Source organism: Nannospalax galili, unplaced genomic scaffold (assembly GCF_000622305.1).
Source record: "Nannospalax galili isolate Female #2095 unplaced genomic scaffold, S.galili_v1.0 scaffold846, whole genome shotgun sequence".
NCBI classification, from domain to species: domain Eukaryota; kingdom Metazoa; phylum Chordata; class Mammalia; order Rodentia; family Spalacidae; genus Nannospalax; species Nannospalax galili.
Window position 1 is genome coordinate 777,334 of NW_008356458.1, and position 21,582 is coordinate 798,915.

The following is a 21,582-nucleotide window of genomic DNA, read 5'->3' on the forward strand; positions in this document are numbered from 1 at the left end:
GGACCATTAGCTCTGAGGTGACTTTTCTCTCCTGTAACCATATGAAGTGCAAGAACAAGACTGTTTCCTTGATATCTTTGTGAACTCCAAATGGTCTAAAATTGGACAGTTGGAGCACAATATGTTTAAGGGATTTTGTAACTACGTCACAGAGCTACAAATGCAGATGTTTAAATTTCTGCATTTTTTTGCTTCACTGAACAAAGCTTGGCCTCCCAACTCAACTCATTCTTTTTGGGGGTGGGGGATGTTTTTTGTCCACCTGCCTTACATGATCCAGTTAACCAAAGAGTATTTGGAAACCCATTTAGAGCTCTCCAGATAAGGAAGCAACCACCCCTCCCTATGATGAGGTTTTAAGTAAAATTATATTAATATGTAGGGAAATATTTTCAGCTTTTTGGGGGGAACAAGATGTTTCACAACTGCAAAGTGCTATTACTATTAAAGATAATAATTTAGAAGTAAATATTATAGCAACTAAACTCAAAGGAGCTTTTAGTGCAGTATTTCCATTTCAGTGTGTGGAAAGAAAATTATACTAAAATACACAGTGTCTGCCTTGTGATTTATATTACCTAGACTTTTCTCTTCATTCCAACTTCCTTTTGGCAAACTCTGAAACCAACCTGAGTATTGAAGTGACCAATTAGAGGGATGTACCAAATACAGGGTAGCTTTATCATTTTTCCTAATACCTGAGTGCTGAGCACTGTGCAGCAATTAACTGTGCTGGAGTCTGATGTCATCTCCCAGAGGCACCAAAGTAGTAGTGTTTATTTCTAAGAACATTGACTTTGACCTTCAGCAAAGTGGCCTTGACCCTGTGTGATTCTAGAAAATGGCAAGAGAGATGATGGTTATTCTTTGGGCCTATGGGCCTAATAGCTTTCCAGTTTGGCTCCTTAAAGTAAACACAGAGTGCTTGGAGATTCATTTCATCATTACTGGGAAAGCAAGTCACCTACTAACATCATTGGATTGGGTGTTCATGCAGTTTTCCAGAGTAATTATTAGCTATGTTTCTATAATTCACACATACATTTATATATGTTATATAAAATTTAAGGTATGAAATATATAATATGTAATTTATGTCAGTACATATATGCACATATTAGTTTACATATATACATTCATCACCAGGAAATCTGTTTGTGCAAATGTCACAGAATGTTCTTACAAAAGTTGAGATGACTGTATACACACACACACACATTCTCTCTCTCTCTCTCTCTCTCTCTCTCTCTCTCTACATGCTGTAGCATGTTGTATTAATGTCCTTAACTGAAATAGTATCCCACAGTTCATGATAATGTACATTTATGTGGAGAGACAGGGAAGAGTGGGAGGCAGGCCCATACTAGGTAACTTGTTAGTATGAGATTATTAGGCATCACCTACTAGGTCTTTACCCTTCATATAGTATTTAAAGTCAAAGATCTTTATTTGTTATTAACAAGGTGATTGTCTTTTATACTGAGGCTCTAAGAAGTGATACAGCTTCGTGTATCAACTGATTTAGAATATCTCTTAGCAGATGTTAATATAAAGGCTTTAGCACAGCTCTCATATAAGGAATCTGACATTTTGAAACATGGATTGTTACTCATTCAGCAATACAGCATGTTGTGTCTTCTATTACCTTTTATCTCATCTTGATGTGAGTCAATGGTTATAAATAATAAGAAATTTATTAATTCAGTGACCCAAGTTTTCAAACATTAGATATTAACACTAATGGAAAATTGGTGTGGCATGTCTTCTCACACAGTTTGTGAAAATGCAAGTTCTGACTCGGTATGACTGGGGAGGGGAGCTCCAGATTCCACTGATGTCAGTCTTCAGAGAGCTGACATGGTCTTCAGAGAGCTTTTGAGCAATGATATTCAAAAGGCAGGCTGGGTTCCTCATTCTGCAGACAGTGAGTTTTATAGGGAAGTAATGCATTTTTGTGCATCCTTTCTCATCCTTATCTCACTGTATTGTTATTTGAAATCATAAACAGAAATGTATGAGCCTGACAATTCTATCAGCCTGTCAATTGCAAACTTAGCATTTCATATATTTCATAAATCCTATGGTATATCCTGAATCTCTGCTTTCTGTCACCCATTGATCTGATATATATTGACCTGATATACAAACCTGGAGCTTAGTCACTCAAAGGCATGTGAAGTAAAAGATTTAAATGTTTTAGCTAGGGTAGATGCTTTCTCTATAATCACAGAAATTGATGTTTATATTGGAAATAAATAGAGATACTCCATTTAGAATACTCTGGGGAACTATCAAAGCTACTGCTTTTTGTTTCTGTTTTGTCCTATAGATTATGAAAGCACAGCGCTAGTTTTTCTAATCTGTGAACTATCTAGAGTTCCACGCTGATGATTTCCACTTAGTAACATTGCATATAATGTTGCAGCTAATGGTGACAACACTCAGGAAAACAGAAAATCCTTTCTTGTTTTGTCTTTTAAACTTTTCTCCACTTGTGATACATTGACAGATGCCAGGGGAATAGGGAAAGATAGAGCAGTTTTTCAGAGTCCATCAAATAAAGGGATGTTCAGTGCTCTAACTTAATGAAAGTTGCTTCATTGTGACATGTGTCAGAGTCTTTGCTGATGCAAGTTCGAAGGATCTTTTCTGAAAGATTTATGCCTGGAGTCTAGATTTGAGCTGAAGGGGCACGACCTTGGTTCTAAACTGACAAAGGTTGCTCCCTGTAATAAAATCCAGAGTCAGTAGAAGAGGGTTTCAGATCAAAAAGGCAGCTGAGAGTAAACAACAGCAAAGAGATTCTGAAAGGAGTAAATATCACACCAGCAAAGATCCTCTTAGCTGCATTTTACCCAAAATCCTCAGATAGCAGGTGGATATTTAGGTGGTGACCCCTGGGTATCTAGAAATCAAAATGCATGACCTTTTCAATCTTCATCAAAATGACCTTTTAAAAAATAAATAATCATTTATCTTTATTTAAATTCTGCTGAAACCTCCATTCTGAATGTGTGCATAGTTACCAGAGGCCAGAGCGGGAGGTGGGGAAGGAGAGATGGGGGAAGATTGATCATTGAGTCCTGTGTAATAGCAGCAAGAATTTAGGCTGAGCTTTTGCACAGTAGGTGACTGTAGTCAACAATACATCCCATTGATTTCAAATAGCTACAGAAAAGGATTTTAAAAGTTCTCACCTAAATAAATGACAAATATGAGGACACAGATACACTTAGCCCAATTTTAACATCTCTATGTGTGTGCATTGGAACACAATACAGTACCCCATTCCTTTGTACAGTTTTTATTTTTATTCATCAATTTAGATAAATTTAATTTTTAGAGGTATCAAGCAAAATTAAGGAAAATTTTAACCATATATTTATCTAAACAGCTTTATTGAGTTATGATTATTATAACATTCATAGTATTTACTGTATTTTGGAGAAATTGATCATTGTCACCATAATCAATTTCAGAATAAATTCATCAGCCTCAAAGAAACCCTAAATAGGACTGGGGATGTGGCTCCATCAGTCAAGTGCCCACCATGCAAGTATGATAACCTGTGTTCAGGGCTCCAGCACCCACATAAAAAGCCAGGCATGGTGGCATCTGCCTGTTACCTCTGCATTGGTGGTGATAGAGGTGGAGAAACCGGAAACACCCAGTTGCTTGCTGGCCAGGCAATCTTGAAAATTCATGAATTCTAAATTCATTGAGCAATCCTGCCTCAAAAAAATAAAGGTAGAGTGCAATAAAGGAAGATGATTACCAACATTGACCTTTGGCATCTGTGGGCATACACGTCTTCCCACACACATACACACTCACAAACATGTAAACACATACACATGAGCACACAAACACAAGAAACTCTAAACCTATTAACAGTCATTCCTAATTCTCTTCTAGCATAAGAATAAATTAATCAACCCTCTGTGGATTTGCCTATTCCGGATAGATAACATAAATGGTTCATACAATATGCAGTATTCTGTGACTGGATTCTTTCACTTAGCTTCCTGATCCCAAGGCTCCACCACATTGTACCATATGACAGTGTTTCATCCTTTCTAGAGCCTGATAGCATTACTATATTGGATATACTAAATTTTGTTTTATCCAGTCTTCATTTGGTGGACATTCATATTATTTAAACTGCTTATGGTTACTATAAATGTTGCTCACATGAGGGGCTGGAGAGATGACTCATTGGTTAAGAGCACTGGCTGCTCTTGCTGAGGAACTAGATTTGATTCCCAGTACCAACATGGCAGCTAACAACCATCTGTAACTCCAGTTCCAGAGGATCCAATGCCCTTTTCCCATCTCCATGGGCATTACGTGACATGGGTGCACTTACATGCAGGCAATACACTCATATACATAAAATAAAATGTTTCAAAATGAGAAAAACTGGTTGAAAACATGTCTCTCGTTACAATAGAATTATAACTGTCACACAGCACTTTCCATGGATAAGTTTCAGCAACCCTGAAACAGCATATTAAAATAATATATAACAAAATGTTTAACTCAATATTTTTAAATATATATTATTTTTATTTTATATCTGTGAGTGTATTGCCTACTTGTGTGTAAGTGCACCTGTGCTGTGTAATGCCCACAGAGGTCAGAAGAAGGCGTCAGATTCCATGGAACTGGAGCTATAGACAATTGCTAGCCACCATGCGGGTGCTGGGATTTGAACCCAGATCCTCTGCAAGAGCAGCCAATGCTCTTATCCACTGAGCCATCTCTCCAGACCCCAACACTAAATATTTTTATCTCAAGCAAAAGCCCATGTCTCCTACTTTTAAATTTCTATAATAAATGTTTCTGAATCTTTGTCAATCTCATTCCAGTAGTACCACACTCTCCCACATTGAAAGATGTGAATACTACACAAAAAATCAAAGCATTTGTAAAACATGAAACAAAGAATATGTCCTTTCTACTCACTAAAGCAAGATATCTGCATCTTAAAGTAAGGTTATTTACGGACAGGTTTAGTTAGGACACAAGGAAAAATGCCTCTAATTCAATCCCATCTGAATCTTTTGAGGGTTTATAGTATTTGCATGGCAAGACAGAAAATTCTGGGTAAGCTCTGTCAAGCCATCTGTAAAAGCCAAGTGTTGCAGATGTAAAAAGACATCAGGCTTGTATTTTCACATCTCTGCAAGTGCCAATTGATATAATAAAAATTTAGAATGTATCCATATTGGAATTTGATCTTTACTTTATATTGCTGGATATGATAACTTGGATCACAACACCTATTAGAGAGACAGCTGCCTAAGTGTACCAGGGACAGTGATGTTATTATGCAATCTTCACCTTGGAAGGCTGCATGGATTGCATATGATTACTACTCCTGTGTATTTAATGTTTTAGTCAGTATTCTGTGGGGACTGCCTTTTCTTTTCTCCAATTGAAAATAAATTAGAGGAAGGATGCAAACACATTAATAGTCTGCAAAGAAAAATATAGTACAATACTTCCTTAAAAATTATCCTCCTTGACTTCACCCTAAAAGACAGGTGCAGATGCTGAGTGATTGAATATTATTTATATTGTCAGTAAAATTTATCCAGTTGGAGACATTTTTAGTTTTAGGGTCCCTAAATGAAATAAAATCAGTTTCATTTAATACTCTCAAAAATCAAGCAAGCAAATATTTTACTTAAATATAAATTATTTGTGTATTTTTGTTGTTCATTGAAAATTACCAAATTATTCTAGGGCATCAAGCATAAAGATGTTATAGTTTATATTTTGCAGAACTTGTCAGTTTACTAAGTATTATTACCAATAAATACTTGAACTAAACAGAGTCAGTATTAAATATTGTTTTCTAAACCCTTTGAAAACGTATATGCAGATGTACATATTTCAGAAAAACTGAGTAATTAAGATTTCATCAAATATCATATTATTGTGATACAAAAACACACACAAAAGTGTTGCAATGAAAGACAAATGAATATTCCCATTCATGTTACTACTCCAAGTAAATCTTCATGAGGCAGGTTTCTTAACATATATTTTTCTATATATTACTAAAGACTGAATCAGAGTCATAACAAAACTGTGCGCTAGCTAGATGATAGATGATAGATAGATGATAGATTATAGATAAAAGGATGGAAGATAGATGGTGGATATATAGATGATGACAGAAGATGGATAGATAGATGATGATGAAGATAGATAAATGATTGATAGATGATAGATGATAGATAGATAGATGATAATAGATAGATGGTAGATAGATAGATAGATAGATAGATAGATAGATGGTAGACAATAGATAGCAAATAGACAGATGATAGACAAAAGATAGATGACAGACAGACAGATAGAAGATAGAGAGATAGATGATAGATGGATGATAAATGATAGATAGATAGATAGATAGATAGATAGATAGATAGATAGATTATAGAAGATAGATAGATAGGTTGATAGATAGATAGATAGATGATAGATTATAGATAGATAAATAGGTAGATGATAGATGATAGATAGATGATAGATAGATAGATAGATAGATGATAGATAGATAGATGATAGATATAGATAGATGATAGATAGATAGATAGATAGTAGATGATAGATAGATGATAGAAAATAGATAGATGACAGACAGACAGATAGAGGATAGAGATATAGATAGATGATAGATAGATAATAAATGATAGATAGATAGATAGATAGATAGATAGATGATAGATTATAGACAGATAAATAGGTAGATGATAGATGATAGATAGATGATAGATAGATAGATAGTTAGATGATAATGATAGATAGATAGACATACATAGATAGATAGATAGATAGATAGATAGATAGATAGATAAATAGATAGATGATAAATGATGTATGGATAGCTGATAGATATCATTTAGTGAGCTTTTGCATTTATAATCTCATTTCTTCAAAATTTTTAACCCTTTCTTAAACTATGATTCACTTCATTTCCCAAATCCTATGCCCCTCTTTCCTGACTGCCTATTCCTCTCTCCACCTTCTTGGTCCTGGATCAATACATATTCCTGGCCAACAAATACTCTGGTTCAAACAGAGTTAAGAGAAGTAGATGAAACTGAAATTTCTACTATGTGTCCGATAGTTTGTACTGTAAACTTATGGGAAGCCCTGTTTAAGATGTTTTTGTCTGAAATGTCTCTTCTTGGAAAATTTAAAAAGTTAAATCCCATTCTTTGTATCTATAATCATTAAAAATCAAAGTCTTCAGAGAAGGTGACTAATAAGAAAATAAGAGCAAGACATGGTGGCTACTGCCTGGAATCCCAGCATGAGACTGAATGAAGTGGCAGGATCATATGGTCAGCCTGAGCTTAGAGGCAGGACCCTGGCTAGAGCAAATAAGGGGAATCCTTACGCTTGTTAAGCAGTATCCACTTTTTTTTTCCTGTTTTCACATTTTTAATTTTCATCATGTATATGCCTTGTACCTGGTATCGTTAAATAAGGACATGTTAATAAGGTATGATAATGTATATTGAGAACATCTCCCCATACTCATTACCTTCTCCTCTCCCGTGTCCCTCCCACTAATCCCCTTTGTTCCTCTAAACAGTTTTGCTTTTATTTTCATGACATATAACTATATATGATTTTATGTTTCTATATAAAATTGAGGAACCACAAATGAGAGAAAGCATACAGTATTTTCCTTCTGAGAATGACTTAATTCACTTAATATGATATTTTGTGGTTGCATCCATTGTCCTGTAAACAATATAACTTCATTCGCCTTTATGGCTGAAAATTTCCATTGTATGTATCACACTTTCTTCTTTATTATTAATTAATTAACTTTGTGGATCTTTTTAAATTTCCCACTCAAATCCAGACCCCCTCCCTCATCCATGCCTCCCCTATCCTCTCCTGAACCCTATGCACACTGCCATACATGCTGAGTTTTAGTCACTCAGGTGTTTGTACCCAAAGGTCCTTCAGTATAAAAGTGTTCACTTTGGTCGTATTTAGTTCATACTCTTCCTCACCCAGCAGCAATCAGTCTCAAACAGTTTTCAATCTGGTGCTGGCCTGCTACCTATTCTCACCTCCCCTTTGAGCCCTTGTTTAATTGAGCTAACATGGGCCCCACGCTCAATGCCACTGCTTCCACAGACTCACATGAACAAGCCTCCAGTGACCTTGAAGCCTCCACCTCCCTGTATTCATGAACCAGCCCTGACTCTTACAGTCTTTCCACCTCCTCTTTCACAATGGTCCCTGAGCCATGGGTGGGTGAGGTTCCATATAGGAGTCCCATCCTACACTACAGTTTCTTATTCTCCAAAACTTGACCAGATGTGGCCTTCTGTGTACATCTCACTCTGATGCACATGGAAGCCTCACTGGTGAGAGATGAGGGATGCATTATCCCTCTCTTTACCCATTATTATACTATGTTCCATGATCCTTGGTTGTAGGGATTTGACTGTAGATGTGTCACCTAATACTGGGCATCTCCAAGATGTATGTTCTCTGTGCCTGATCAGATGTGCAACTCTGCAGTAGCCTCCATTTGTTGCAAAAAGAAGCTTCTTGGATTAGTGCTGTACTGCATGCTTGTCACCCTAAGGAAGGTCTCTTCTCTCTGGCACTGCATTCCCTGCCAAGCAGTTCCTAGGGGTACATATGCATTACTGTAGAGACACTCTATGTGCATTTCTAATAGGGTTTCTAGGGCATCACTTTTCCCACTAGGCTTCCTAGCCCCCAGTGCATTCACTCATCTCCATTGTTTTTTCTCCCATCCAGCTTCCCTCCTCCCTCCCTCCCTAGTCACAGTGCCCCTATTATCCCCACCCACCTCCAATACCTCTCGACTCCCGCCATTTTTCCTTTCCTGGCTTCCAATCCTCTCCCACACCATTGTCCCTTGCATGTCCCTCCCTCCTCTCCTCCCAATAAAAGTATTCCTGGAACAAAATGTACAAGAACACAACAACAAAACCTCTGGAACACCCTAAAAACAATCCTAAGAAGGAAGTTTATAGTTCTTAGTGCCTACATTAAAAAATCAGAAAGAGCACATGTAAACGACTTGATAGTACAACTCAAGACTCTCAAAAGGCAAAAACAAACCAATCCCAAACCTAGTAGACAAGAAGAAATAACAAAACTCAGAGCAGAAATTAATTAAATAGAAACAAAAAAACAAAAAATCAATGAATCTATGAACTGGTTCTTTGAAAGGCTAAACGAGATAGACAGTCCCTAGACCAGCTAACTGAAAGAAAGAAAGAGAAAGTCCAAAACAACAAACTCAGAGACAAAAGGGGAAACAACACAACAGACAACAACAACAAAAAACCCAAAACAGTGTAAGGAAATACTTTAAAAATCTATATTCTATTAAATTTGAAAACCTAAAGGAATTGGATGAATTTCTAAAATCAAGGCCACCACCAAACTTCAACTAAGAGGAGAGCAACAGACTAAACAAATCCATAAAATATAAGGAAGCTGAAATAGTAATACAGAACCTTCTGACTAAAGGAAAGCCCAGGGCCCAGATGGAGTCACAACAGAATTCTACAAGACATTCAAAGAAAATTGAAAACCAATACTGCTTAAATTATTCAAAAAGATAAAAACAGAAGAAGAATGCCCTAACTCCTTCTATGAAGTCAGTATCACTTTAATACCAAAACCAAAGGTAAAGTTATAACAAAACAAGAAACCTATAGACCCATATCCTTAATGAATATAAATGCAAAGACACTCAACAAAACACTTGCAAACCACATACAGATACACATCAAAAAGATCACCCACCACAATCAAGTCAGCTTTTTCCAGAGACGCAGGGATGGTTCAACATATGTTAGTCAAGAAATGTAATAAAACCTATAAATGAACTTAAAGATAAAAACAACATGGTCATCTCAATAGATGCAGAAAAGGCCATTGACAAAATCCAACATATATTTATGTTCAAAGACCTAGAGGGAATTGGACTGGAGGGAACATACTTCAACATAATTAAAGCTATATACAACAAACCCATAGCCAACATCATCCTAAATGGAGAAAAACTGGAAGCATTCCCATTAAAAATCAGGAACCAGACAGGACTATATACTATCTCCACTCCTTTTCATATCGTGCTTAAAACTTGTGCAAGAGCAATAAGACAAGAGAAGGAAATTAAAGGAGCACCAATTGGAAGAGGTCAAATTATCCCTATTTGCAGATGATATGATATTATACATAAGAGATCCCAAAAACTCCACTAGAAAACTGTTAGAACTGGTTAATATTTTCAGGAAAGTGGCAGGATACAAAAATCAACCTACAAAAATCAATAGCCTTTCTATATATCAATAACCAGCAATCAGAAAAAGCACACAAAGAAACCCTCCCATTCTCAATAGCCTAAAGAAAATAAAATATTTAGGAATAAACCTAACCAAACACATTAAAGATCTCTACAATGAAAATTTCAAAACTCTAATGAAAGAGATAGAGGAAGACATTAGGAGATGAAAGGACCTCCCATGCTCATGGATTGGCAGAATCAATATTGTGAAAATGACCATCTTACCAAAAGTAATTAAAAGATTCAATGCAATCCCAATCAAAATACCCACAACATTCTTCACAGAGCTTGACAAAATCATCCTAAAATTCATATGGAATCACAAAAAAAAAAAAAACCAGATAGCCAAAACAGTCTTGGGCTTTAAAAAGAACAATGCTGGAGGGATCATCACACCAGATTTCAGATTATATTACAGAGCTATAGTCATAAAAACAGCATGGTACTGAAAAAAAAACACATGTAGATCAATGGAACACAATAGAAGACCCAAACATGAATTCATATAATTTCAGTCACCCAATAATCAACAAAGGTGCAAAGAACACACAATGGAGGAAAAACAGCATCTTCAACAAATAGTGCTGGCAAAACTGGATCTCCACCTGCAGAAGAATGAAATATGACCCTTATCTTTCACCCTTCACAGAAGTCAACTCCAAATGGATCAAAGACCTCAACATAAAACCTGAAACTTAGAAACTGCTAGAAGAAAACATAGGTGTAGGAAAGGACTTCCTAAATCAGATACCAGCTGCTCAGGCACTAAAGTCAACAATCAGTAAGTGGGGCCTCATTAAATTACAAAGTTTCTGTACAGCAAAAGAAACAACTAAGGAAGGAAAGAGGAAACCCACTGAGTGGGAGGATACCTTCACCAGCTACATATCCAACAGAGGATTAATATCCAGAATATACAAAGAACTCAAGAAAGAAATAAGAAGATAAACTACTTAATAGAGAAATGGCAATAGACCTAAACAGAATTCTCAAATGAAGAAGTAAAAATGGCTAAGAAGCACCCTAAAAGTGCTCAGCATCCTTAGTATTTAGAGAAATGCAGATTAAAAACCACTTTAAGATTCCACCTTATCCCAGTCAGATTGGCAAAGATCAAGAGAACGAAAGAAGGAAGACTGAAAGAGGAATGCTCATTCACTGCTGGTGGGAATGCAAACTCGTGCATCCACTATGGAAATCAGTGTGGAGAACCGTCAGAAAACTAAAAGTGAACCTATCATATGATCCAGTGATACCACTCCTTGGCATATACCCAAAGACTCATCATACTTTAGAAATACCTGTACATCCATGTTTGTTGCTGCTCTCTTCACAATAGCTAAGAAATGGAAACCACGTAAATGTCCTTCAACTGAAGAATGGTTAATGAAAATGTGGTACATCTACTCAATCGAGTTCTACTCAGCAGTAAGAAAGGATGAAATTAGGAAATTTGCAGGTGAACAGCTAGAGACTGTTATACTAAGTGAAACAACACAAACACAAAAGCAAGGGATGTATGTTCCCCCTCATTTGTGGATTGTAGCACCAATCCCTTATATGTTACCATCAATATTCTGATGTAACATCAGGAGCCAGGTAAAGGCAAAAGACACATGGAGTTAAAGGAAGAGAAACAAACTGAAAGGGGAATAGTAGGGAAGAGATGTTACTAAGGGACTTGGAAAAAGTGGCAGTATGCACTTCTACACAATCTTGCTTAAACTTATGTAACTACAGGAAACTGAAGGAACTGGAATCTAAGAAGACAGTCTACTTTCAAAACACTTAATTCATAATATATGAGTTAAAATCATGGCAAATATTCATTGAAGAAGAAGAGTTTACATTCTTTAAAATAACAATGGATGGCTACTCATAACTCTCACTTATTCATAGTAGCTATAGCTTTATCTTCTGTGTGTGCAACCTGTTTTATGCTTCAGAAGTAGAAGTTTGCAATGGTACCCAGACTTGCCATGATAACTTACTCTGGCAATCCTCCTGCCTCAATGTCACGAGTAGCTCAGACTGTAAGTCTACTCTACCACACCTGACTCTGATAACTTTATATTTTGATAAGAAAATACAGATCATACTGGAGCTGTTTGATTTAATGTTTTCATAAATATGCATAATCCATGGATGAGGGGACATAGGAAAAGAGATCTCCTTTCTTCTAAAGCAGGATTCCTCATCTCATCAGCCCACTGAAGCATGAGCAGTCACAATATGAGAAACATTTTTGTTCTGGGTACTGGGTTTGTGCAGTCACCATACAAACTCTAGAATCTTTCTAAGTGTTCCTTTCTTTGTGAACTCAGTCATGTGACTGGAACTTCCCTGGATTTTGGATACTCTCTGGAAGAATTTAGAGGACAGACTGATTCATCTTCCTCCAGTTCTGCCTCTCCTCAGGATGAGGTTCCTTCCAGCTAGTGTGGCTGCTGTAAGAGTTTTTGCCTTTTCTCCGACACTGTGTGGAACATACAACTTGGCCATTCATTCTGATGTGAACTCTCGATTCCTTGTTGTCAGTACAAGTCTGTTGGCATAATACTGCACCAGAGAGCCCTAACCTAAGGGAACCTTGATCCATTTCATCTTTTTTTTTTTCTTTTGGTCTTTTTTTGAGACAGGTCCCCCCTGTAGCCCCAGCTGGCCTAGAATTCATTATGTAGACCAGGCTGGCCTTTAACTCACAGAGATCCCCCTGCCTCTGCCTTCTGAGTGCTTGGATTAAAGGGGTATGCCACCACACCCAGTTCCATTTCATCTTTATCCAAATGTCTGTTGAAATTTTAACTGATTCTACTGCCCTTCTGCTTTCTGTTCGGTCACTTTAAATGGCCTTTCTGGCGCTTGTATTTTATTCTTGAGAATTGGCATTGTATATGAAAATAATAAAACCCAAATCTTTTGTTGTTATTGTCTCTTTCAAGAATACACATCTAGAATTTAGTGGGTTAGGGGAGGGGTTGGTCACTGTGATGAAGCATCTTCAAAGATTTTGCTATCTAAACTGAGAAATGGTGCTGAGGAAATGGGATTTTTATGCCACTTATTCTACCTTTGGAAATAATAACCCTCAGAAAGACTTTCTTCATCTATAGAACACTGTACCATATCCAAAGATTCGGGTCTTTTTAGTACTTATGTCTTATGTAGTACTTATTGGATCTTTTGTAGTACGTATGTAGTACTTTGTAGCGACAGAAGGTATGTTTTCCAACTTTTTCTCATTGAGGGTTGCTCCAACTCAAATTGTGCATGTGTGTGTGTGTGTGTGTGTGTGTGTGTGTGTATATGTGTGTGTACATAATGTGTGCAGGGTCCTGTGGAACACAGAAGAAGGTATTAGATTTCTGGATCTGGAGTTTTAGGCAGTTCCAAGCTGCCTGACATGGTGCTGGGACTCAAACTCTGCTCTTGTGAAAAGAGCAGCAAGCATGCTTAACCACTGAATCATCTCTCCAGACCCATCCTGACGTTGTTCTAAGTTAATACTGTGCCTCTGAGAGCTAGTTGTGCTGAGCTTGCCTTCCCACCTTGAGCTTAACCCAAAGACAGCAAGCTTACTGGCATTCCTGACGACATGTTTTCCCCACGGTTGGATATTTAGTCTTCCCCTTTTAGATCTGCCCTCATTTTTTTCTGGAGCATCTTTCTGATGCAGTGCTTCTGCTTTCTTCTGTTCCTAAATATGCATCTTTGCCTGGCGTCTCTCTTTGCTTTCAGGTTTTGGTTCTGAATTCTGTCCTATGAACACAGGCTTTTTCTGTGTTCCTTCTAAAACAATGTACTTTTCTATTTTAACTTTTTTCCTTCAGCTCTTCAGACTTTCATCAAGGCCAAAGCCCTCCTTCTGTCTCAGCTTAGTTGCTGACTTCTGCTAAAGGTACTTAGCAATTGTTCACATCCCACTTAACTGGACTGTCTCCTTCCTCTATGAAGATGCATATGTTCTCTTATAGACCTGGGTCTTGTGAGAAGGAGTGCCGCCTCTTTATTTTAGGTATGAAAAGCAAAACATATAAAAAATGATTCTTTTATGTTTGAAGTCATTACTTATTTTTTAGTAGAATTTTATTTTGATTGTGTAACCTTGTATATGTCCATTAAATAAGACTATCATCCAGTTATGGGTCACTCAGTGTTTTGGCACATAAATTGGACACAGTACACACTGGAGATCAAGTCATTACCATTTAAAGTAACACCATATAGCACTGACACCGATAAAACTTTGTTGTAACAGGCATACATCTCAATATTAATGAAGGCAAACTCAGTTGCTTGAAATTATCACACACATTGATGCCCATTTCTTCAATTATAATTTCCCTAAACACTTGAATAGTGAAGATAGTGTGGTGGATTTTTGAGATCTGCATGATCATTAATATTCTTCAAGTATTTACAAATTTTGTCACCCCTTGCATAGAATTTGAAACCAGTCCTTTGAACATTAACCTTTAAAGGCACTCAAATATATCATAGTTAACTTATAGTATTATTAATTTCACTTTGAGTATCGTGGCTAACTATTGACTTTCATATTTATGTAAAATAAAAATTGTATAGTATCAGTGTTGGTATCCATTTATAGTGTGTACCTTGCTTGATATATACAACAACACACCTGACAATGAGATAATCTGTGAAGAAATCAACAGTAGGACTGGAGAGGTGGCTCTGTGGCTACCAGCACATACTGCTCTTGCAGAGAACCTGAGTTTGGTTCTGAGGACTGGACTTATGTCAGGCAGCTCACAGCGACCTGTAACACCAGCTTCAGGGGCATCCAAAGCCTCTGGGCTCTGAGAGACCTGCATACATGTGTACTTACCCACACACAGATACACACACAACTAAAAATAAAATTTGAACAATGAAATCAGCCTGACAGGGGACCCATTTGCTTCACAGAATATTGCTTCTTGAGCACACAAGTTGATCATTCTATTAGCTGACTCATTCATCCTCTGTTTAGCTAACTTAGTTATCCTGACTCTTGAGATATGGTGGTAGTGACTACTGCATGATAATAATGACTTCAAGCACAGTGAGGCATCACTAACAGCAGGATTCCCAGAATATCTTGAAATTCTAGTGCCATAGTGGCTGCCTATTTGATTACAGTTAGGATGCTTTTTTATCTTAGCCCAAATACTGTAGATGAACTAGTTGCGATGGATGAATTTTCACTGATCAGCAGTGAACATTGAGATGTTAGCTTTCCTTCACACGAGGCCTGAGCTATAGAATCATTCTTTTTCCCTGGCAACAGGATCATTGCTTTTTGCATTAGCCTAGAATTCACAAAATAAATAATAAAATCCTGCTCGATGAAGCGCAATGCACTATCAGTCGACTTCTTTATTTTGTTTATCTGCTCTATTTCTTTCTTCAACTCACATTGATTGGGCCTTGGTCTCACACTTTCTCATGATTTAGTTGTTATATGTTAGCATTATCTTGTAGGTGCTAGTTACATTTCTCTTTTTACTATTTGGAAAATATTAATTCAGAGATATTTTCTTACTTGTAATAAAATTCTAAAAAGAATATATCATGCATTCTAGAAATATGATTAAGTCAAGGGGTTACTCCATATTTTACCACTGGAAATGTTCATTTGTAAATTTGGAATAAAAAGTGAATCATAGTGTTCTTTGGTTGCATTTGACCATTCTCAAGTTGTTACTTGTCTTTGAATTTGTTTCTTGTTATGTCAGCAAGATCATTTAAAAATGTGTGTCTTCTTCATAGATTATTCTTATGAAAGCAAGTTTTAAAATTTATAACAGAAGCATCTGGAGACATCAAAAAGTAGCTGCAGAATTTAGGTAAATAATTCTCCAAAGAAGAAGAAAAAACTAAAACACCATAGGTAATACTCAACTGCCCTTGTCTTCTGTTAGTGTTTTCATCTGTCAATCAGAAAACAATACCAGACCTTAAGATTCTGGAAAAAAAATCTGCCTTTTCCTTTGTTGTCAACAGGGAAATAAATTATTGCCTTCTTGCTGTCAGGTGTCCCTGTTACTCTAGACCACTTAAACCTGAAAAATAAGGAGGAAAGTTAGGCTCAGATGAATATCACCAGGTTGGTGAGGGTGTATTTTGCTCCAAGTTGCTCATAAATAGGTAGAACTCCATAATGAGCAGACAAGTCTGGGAAAAAGTTGAGCCAACAAATAGAGGACATTCCCTACCTGTGTTATCCTTTCATCCAACCTTGGAGACACTAAATCTTTAGAGATCCAAACTGTTGTCCAAAGCCTGCCTTCATTTAATTACTACACTGTCTGCAATAGTGCTGTACTCTTGGCACCATCCCAGTCACAAATGTGAGAAGATCACTGTGGATGTCCATTTACATTTTTCGCCACCTAATGCTCCATTCCATTAAACAGAATATGGGGATGCTTCTCTGACTTTTGTAATGAGTTATCTGACCTTTTCTAATCCCTTTGTGTTGTGCCTGAAAGCAAAGATTCAATCTGATGCTAGAATTTTTGCCCCCACATTAAGATTCATGAATGCCCGGAGAGCCTAATGCATGCAATTTAACAAGATTAGACTTAAGTGTAAATCTTTTTTGGTATTCATAGCAAGAACTCATGTGATGTCTGTGATATAATGCAGAAAAAAAGCATGTTGAAGTGTTAGCTCTGACACATAGTCTTGTAGTACACAAGTTCAACCTTATGGAAATCAAAGCAATAAAAATGTATGTGAATTACATTGGTAGGGAACAAGAATCTGTAATGATAAACTTTCTAAATAAGCCAAAAGCCATGTTGTGTGAATCATTGACTTTGTAACAAATGTGAAACCATTCTATATCATCAGTTTCAACCATATACATATACATATATACATATATGTATATCACAAGCACATACGCATATAATTATTCTTTGAAAATTTAGTACATGTACTCAGTCTATCTTGATTATACGAATCTCTGATTCCTCCCCTCCTGCTCTTCCCAGGACCCCCGTCGCATCTCCCTCCCAACTTCATTTCTTCCTTTTATAATTATTAGCTGATCAATTTTTATATTTATATGTGATTTAACCCCAGATACGTTTAAATCTCCTACTTAGTAAGTTGAACTTTTAGAATGAAAGGAATTAAAAGATGATTCTATTTCTCTATTTTATAAGATAGATTTTCCAAGATTCTGTGGTCAGTTAAAGGAACAATTCCTTCTTAACTTTTAGAATGAAAGGAATTAAAAGATGATTCTATTTCTCTATTTTCTAAGATAGATTTTCCAAGATTCTGTGGTCAGTTAAAGGAACAATTCCTTCTTTTGGCCAGTACACTAATTAGGTTCAGTTGTCGACTTGACATACCTGCGAAGAGGGAACATCATCTGGGACATTTCCTCTATTGGACTGGCCTGTGGCCATGTCTGTGAGGCATTTTCTTGACTAATGAGTGATGTGGATGGACCTAGTCCAGTGTGGATAGTGCCACTCCTGGGAAAGTGGTCCTGGGTTATATAAGATAGTAGGCTGAGCTCAAGCCAGATAAGCAAACCAGTAAGCATAGTCTCCACTTCAGTTCCTATGTCCAAGTTCCTGCCTTAATTCTGTTTAATGATGCACAGTGAGCTATAGGCGAAATAAATGCTTTTCTTCCCAAGTTACTTTTGGTCAATGTTTTATCACAGCAAGAGAAACACAACTAGGACACCCAGAATTTTTTTAAAAAATCAAAATATCAGCCATTCCTAAAAAAATAAAATCTGTATTTATAAAAGTTAAAGTTTTCAAATAAGTTTGCTAAATAGGGAAATAAAGATTTATAAACACAACACATTTCTAAAGTTTTTGGTTCATAATGTAAGTAACTCAGAGAAAAGGAATATAATAAGTCTAGTTTACTTTCAAAAAAACTTAGTTTATCAACTCAAAATAAAAAACATAGTAAATATTCATTGAAAAAATAGACATTTGCTCTTTAAAAGTAACTATTACCATATTCCTCTTGTTATATTCATTATAGATGGACATTTATGTATCAATGGAGAAAATGAATAACTTACTAGAGTTTTTTCTTTTGATATTTGCATAGTTACACACATATGCATGTTTGGAGGAAGTTGGGAAAGGAGGTCTTATTTTTCTGAAGAGAAGAAGATGGGGATCTGTCTTGCCAGCTCACTGAAAACACCATGAGAAAATGAGAAAGAGCAGACCTTGAGAAACCAAAGACTTGGTTTGTGTGGTCACAACACACAACCCTAGAATGTGGATCATTGCCAGTGCTGACTTTCTTTGTGAACACAGACCTGTGTCTTGAACATCTCTGGCCTGGCTATTCTCTAAGAAAAAGTAAAAGATGGATTGTTTCAACCTAATATTGCCCTGAGTTCTGATATTCCTTCAGAGTGAGGCTGCTTCCAGCTCTTTTGGGTGTCCAGAGAGTTGGCGCCTTTTCTCAGACACTGTGAAAAGCAGGCATCTTGGTCATTCACTGCTGAGAGGAACTTTGGATTCTTTTAGGTCACTTCAAATCCCTAGGCACTGTATTGCAGCAGAGGCCCTGACCTAAGAGTCTTGACCCTGGTTCGTGATTTCATTGATATGTCCTTTGAAGTCTTTAGTGTGTCTGCTCTCCTTCCCTTTGTTCCCTGTCTATCACCTTAGTTAGAAGTCGCTGTTAAAGTCATTTAAGCCTTGAGGCCTACTATTAAATAAAGGAAAATCTCTCCTGTCATTTTCTTCTCCTAAACACATATTTATAACTTGATGGAGCTGAGTCTAGATGCTATATAGACATGTCTTTAATGATTTCGTTATCTCAGGTAACAAATGGTGTTGGAGAGATAGAATTTTCATTCTACTTATTCCATCCTAGAAAGTAATGTGCAGACTGAAGACCTTGCTTCAGTTGCAGAGTAGTTGATCTCTACAACAGGAATTGGGTCTGGGTGTTTGCTTGTGTTTCTTGCTCCTCGCCCCTTGAGAATTTCCTTAGGTCAGGTTAAACTTCTCCCCGTCTCTTGTTTGTTACAGATAATTTTGTCAATGTATCTTCTGAGAGCTAGTTCTTCAAAAGATGCCTTTCCATATTTTTTTTAATCACAAGTTTTGAAATACCTAGAACATTTAGTATTGAATGATTCTCAACTCAGAAGTCATACATGTTTGAGATGAGGACAATTTGATCTTTAAATGAGCTGTTATTATAAGCCATAAATGTGTAAAATTGTATATCTAATTAAAACAGAATGAAACTAAAGGGAAATATAGCTGGTTGTGTTGGCAAGTATGGCAGCATATCTTTTGCTATTGATTCTTTACTGTATCTGCTTTTAAAATCTGCCTCAGGTTTTCCTATGGCTGGCTGTTTCTCATACTAGAGTCCCTGCTTTATGTTTCAAGTTTTCATTTCGACCCCATAAGCTTGGTAAAGTCTCAGACTGTCATAGAAATTGACGGTCTTCCTTTGTCTCTCTAGAAAGTCGTTTGCTTTTTATTCATTTTACTTAGAAATCATTTCATATCCTTGTTGACGGGTTGATTTGGCTATCTCTTTCTTCAGTGTGACTGTCTATATTCTAATCCACTCCACAAACTCCCTCAGTTACACCTGGACAAGAACCTTTTAACATTTGATAGTGTTCTGTTTAGTTTGGGAGGGAGATATGGGTATATGTGTGCTTGTGCATATGTCTGTGTGTACATGTGGAGGCCAGAAATCAACCTTCGATTTTGTTCCTCAGAAACCTTCCAATTTTTCCATCTTTTAGAATCTGGAACTCAGCAATTATGCTAAACTGGCCACTATCTCCAGGGATCTTCCAGCATCTGCACACTGCACCCCGCCCCCGCATTGAGGTTTCATGTGAGCACTGGAGAGTGAACTCATATCTTCATGCTTCAAATGGTTTACTTACTGAACCATCTCCCCAGTCCCTATAGTTTTACAACTTGAAATCTTTCTTCGGTAATGTTTTTAGCCATTTGAATGAGATATACAAACCTTTGTCCAAGTGTGTGTAAGAGACCCTCTCAAAAGCAGATTAAATAAAATATTCCTTTCATTGGCACACTTTCAAAATGCTAGAGACTGATCTAAGAAGAGGCTGATCTGGAACTCTCTGACAGTTTGGTAGCCTGAAGATATCCTCTGCTGTCCTGAAGCGGTGTTTTTGAAGACTCTCCTTCAAAGTCGAAGTCCACAGTATTTTGCTGTTAGTGCAGAACAGGATCAATGAGTAGATTTTCTGTGTCACAAGGAGAAGCAATAGATGAAAGACCTCAGTGTCAACGTCTTGAACTTGAAAACTCCTTTTCTATAGAGAACCACCTAGAGGTTTCTCAGGCAGGGATTTAAGAGTGAAGCAGTTCACACCCACATCTACCACCATATAACTCAGAGGTGACATTTATATATCAGGGAATTGTTAAAAATACCTTCTAGATCTTTGTGTAAATTTCAGATCTACAAAGTTCAAGTGCGAGGAAAGTCTGCTCAGAAGTATTCTTTCATCCCTGTTTTTAAGCCTAATCCTTTTGCCTTTAGACTGACTCAGATTTGCAGAACTAAAATCCCTATTATAGCTCCCCAATGACCAGTGGTGACATTTGATTTCATAAATCAAGATAAATTTTATTTAATTTGTTCAGTTTTTTTAAAAAGAGCATGACCTGAAAGTTAGTGTGTCATGTTGAAAATATTAAATTTGTGTTCTCAAATATATATCATAATATATGTCATATTAACATTTGACCTCATGAAGGTGAGGTCATTTCAAAATAGTACACAGAGTTTAAGTCCTGAAAAAATATATATATTTTTTTAGAACATAAAAGCCCCTTTTTCTAGGTTAGCAAATACAGCTCTCATCTTTCTCTATCCCAGAAGTATATTTGATATCAAGATGGTATTTTAAAACACACTGTTGAAGAGCTAGGGCTTTAGAATACTGCCATATTGTTTAGATCCTGGGTCTCATGCTTGATCAATGTGACTGTAAGAAAGATATTGACCATTTCTAGTCTCAGTTTTCTCATCACTAAAATGAAGCCAAAGGCAGTGTTACCACATAGAGTGTTATGCCTGTAAAATGAGTACAAGACTTAAATTAAGTTAAGGAGAGTTACCTAAATGAGATTTAAGTCTTACTAACTAAGCAGCTAGTGCCTGTATCACATGCTACCATATTCTATGAAAAGATGTGATGGATT

The 21,582-nt window shown here is 36.7% G+C and overlaps 1 protein-coding gene across 1 annotated transcript in view; it reads left to right on the forward strand.

Moving 5' to 3' along the window:
- Cntn4 (contactin 4) overlaps window positions 1-21,582 on the forward strand; it is a 1,122,320-nt gene that overhangs the window by 489,448 nt on the left and 611,290 nt on the right. The gene's annotated exons all lie outside the window — the stretch shown is intronic.